Genomic DNA, 3,599 nt, shown 5'->3' on the forward strand with positions numbered 1-3,599 from the left:
GCTCAAGGAGCATATTTTGTCAATGCTCAATGACATACCTTTCACCGAGAAAGAGTATGAAGACACTTTCAAGCATATTGATGAAGTAAAGTACATCACCAACTACTTCAGTGTTCCTAATGTGCCAAGAGAATTTGTGTTATTAAGGATGTTGTAACGCCCGTGTTTCAGGCGAAGCGTTAGTAGATGATGTAATAGTTGGGGTCAACAATTGTAACCTATTTTGAAGTAATAAAGAAAATTATGTGAATATTATGTGAATTATGTGATTTTATGTGCCTTATACTTATTTATAAGATACAATAAGTTAAGAATAAAAATAAGCATCAAAAATAAAATAATAAATAGATGCAATATCTATGAAGAAAGTTGTAGCGGTCGTGACAAGGATTTCGGGGATATAAAGAACGCCGAAATCCGACATATAACGAAGAAGTTATGGCATGTCGAAGTTTCACGACAAAACCGACACGACGCTGTGTGACGTAAAAAATGAGTGTGCGATAAAATGATTTTTAGCCTTAGCGACCTAAACGAAAGTCGTAATATACGTTAAACTAAGAGCTCGCATAAAAAGAACGTCCAAATCTGACTTCGTATGAGGAAGTTGTGATTTTTCTAAGATTTGACAAAACAGTATGCAGCCCGGAATTCGAATTTTAGATCGACACAATCTAAATGAGAATTGAAGATCTCGTTAATAAGAGCTCAATAATATAAAGATAGACGAAAACGGATGTCGGATGACAAAGTTATGAATTTTTAACGGACTTTACCTGTCCAGGCCTGTTAAAATATAACTTTAAAAATAAAGTCAAAATTAGCCGACGGAGTCTAAACGAAAGTTGTGGATTACGTCACCACCTATGCGTGGATATAAAGAACGTTGAAAACGGAGCTTGTATGTAAAAATTACAGAATTTATAAGTCATGAATGTGCTGATGCGAGGAAGGTGTCGTGGCCAAATCCTAGCCTTTGCTTTCTCCCCACGGCCTCGCATGTGGAGGCGAAACCTACCCCCTCGTACGTGAAGCGTAGCCCTCTTATACACAACGTACTAGATACGTGTAGCGTAGCTCCGAGGAACACCCAACGTAGTCCGAATCTGAGGGCTATAAATAGATGCGAGGTTCATCACTTTTCTTCACACCTTTCACCCTTCTTTCTCTCTTAAACTTCTCTCTAAACCCCTACCAATCCCTAGTAACTCCCGAGTGCTATAGGAAAGCCACGGAGCGCCAGAAGGCTCCGAGAAGAAGAGATTTTCGGCTCGGAAGTTCTGTCCCCACAGAGCCCGATTCCTAGCCAAACTCATATGTAAGTGAGTTATGCTTACCCTACTCTAAGTATAATTTATATTTAAATTTATTATCGTTATTAGGAACCTATAAACAATATATGAGCCAAATTTTATAAATTATAGTGTTGTTATAATACCTTTTTAACTGCTCATGGTACGGGGAATCCGATTTGAAGGGTCGTCTGAGTTGTTGGATTTCAGAAGTGGTATAATGCCAAAATGGTCCTGCTCTCCAGTGTTTCATGTTTGTCCCCTGTCTGTGCATAGTGGGTGAAAAGTATTGTTTAAAACTTATAAAACAACATCGCTCGTAAACAGTCGTAATAAAAATTAGACTAAAATCTAGCGGTAATGATACTAGGTTTCATCGAAGGAAAATAGAATTGTTAGAAGCGAAGCGCCGCCCGAGTTTGGAATCATCACTTTAACAAGTGAGTGCATAGTTACTTTCATCTTACACATAGATATGAAGTATTTAATATAAATTACGTGCAACATGTGCATATTATCTGTGTTCGTGATATCTATGTTGGTTGAACAATTTTTACATGTTTTAATTGATTTAAAATGTATATTTATTTTATATCTACGAATATATTAGGTAAACATGGGTAGATGAAATATTTGATGTGTGATGAAATAAAATGACGAGAGGCCTTGATGTTTACGATGATCCAGTTATCTAGCGGAGTATAGATGACAACCACAAACTATTCTAGACAATCTAGTGGAACGCTGGCAGGCTCGCAACCTGTAGGTGTTTGTGAGTGATGTGTTCACCGGTGTACTCCATCTCACTCATGGTTGCCTTACGGACATATATTGCTGAGAAATCCCCTTAGCAGTAGTGTTTATCCTGATGAAAATCCTTAGGCCAGGTCCCTTAATCTAGATGCTTTAGGGACAGAAACTGAGGTGAGGGGAATGGGTAATCAGGTTGAATGATTTGATGAAATTAATAAACTTAATTATTGTGGGTTGAAAACCCTATGTGTTCACTAGGCTCCCAAGCCTGACCCACTCAGTTTCTTTTTTTACAGTTAGCGGCACAAAAGCTTAGATGTGATGATCGGATGAGAGATTTTGGATTATAGGCCAGTAGAAATAAATAAATGTTGTAAGGCCTATGTTGTTCTGTTTATGCTTTTGATCTGTACTGACAATGACATCCCAAGGTTTTTAATATAGTGAAATACATTTATTCAGAAATGCTTTGATAAAATCTTTATCATATTTTTTTGAACAAATTCTGCAACATATTTCTTTAAAAAGATACTCTGATTTTCAAATAAAGCATAACAAATCGGTTTTTTCTGGCCGTGAAATTGGGGATGTCACAGATGCTTCCGGTAACATTTGTGAAGCAAAGGTTTGGTTGAAGTCACTTGCACCGGGATCCATTACTACATGGGCAACTCTTCGTGATGCTTTTATTGAACAATTTTGTCCACTTTCCAAGATCTCAAACCTCAAGAAGAAGATTTCTAATTTTCAATAAGATGTTGGAGAGTCACTATATGAAGCATGAAAAAAATATAAGGGCTTACTTAGAAGTTGCCCTCAACATGATCTTAATGTCCATCAAGAAGTTTCCATCTTCTATGATGGAGTGAATGTAACAATAAGAAAACTTCTTCCCAAGGACCAATGACAAAGAAGGAACCGACAACTATCAAAGAATTGATGAAGCACTCACGTAAGTACCACAACCCACGAGAGGATGTTACTAGAAGAAAAGGAGATGGAGGGAAGAAAACATGGTTGCGGTTTTGGCAAAGTTAGAAAACATGGATAGGCAAATAACAAAGTTGGATCAATCCATCCATGCCATAAGAGTTGGGTGAGGTAATTGTAGCGGGCCACATTTGACTAATGATTGTGATTTGGATGGAAATGGGAATCAGAAGGCACAAGTGTTCTACTCTAGTGGTGATAATTATGATAAAGATTGGAGTAAGCCCAAGAAGGAGTGGTTGCCATATGAAGAATACAAGAAGCAAAAAGATGAGAAATATAGACAAACCAGTCGGGGTTTTTAACAAAAAGAGCAACCACCCCGAAAAGAAGATGGATTTTGAGTCAGTACTTCATAGATTTATGGAAGCATCTGAAAGGGGACATGATGCTAATAATGCTAATGCGCAAAATCATCAAGCTTTCATAAAAAACATAGAGACTCAACTTGGGTAGTGATGTGACCTTGCTCCTTCATCCTCGCTCGATGTCTGGTGTAGCGGTAGAGTGCTTACCTTTAGCGCACCCAAATACGTCCTTTTATACTTAGCGACCCTTCTCATC

At 37.8% G+C, this 3,599-nt stretch overlaps 1 non-coding gene across 1 annotated transcript; it reads right to left on the minus strand.

The window, feature by feature from the left end:
- Window positions 1-2,766: 2,766 nt before the first annotated feature.
- On the minus strand, window positions 2,767-2,873 carry LOC145060806 (small nucleolar RNA R71). Its single transcript, XR_013686989.1, has one exon. It is a non-coding gene; the product is annotated as a small nucleolar RNA R71 (small nucleolar RNA).
- Between the last annotated feature and the right edge of the window lie 726 nt (window positions 2,874-3,599).

Source organism: Lactuca serriola, chromosome 6 (genome assembly GCF_051521515.1).
Source record: "Lactuca serriola cultivar US96UC23 chromosome 6, Lser_US96UC23_V15, whole genome shotgun sequence".
Classification (NCBI taxonomy): Eukaryota; Viridiplantae; Streptophyta; class Magnoliopsida; order Asterales; family Asteraceae; genus Lactuca; species Lactuca serriola.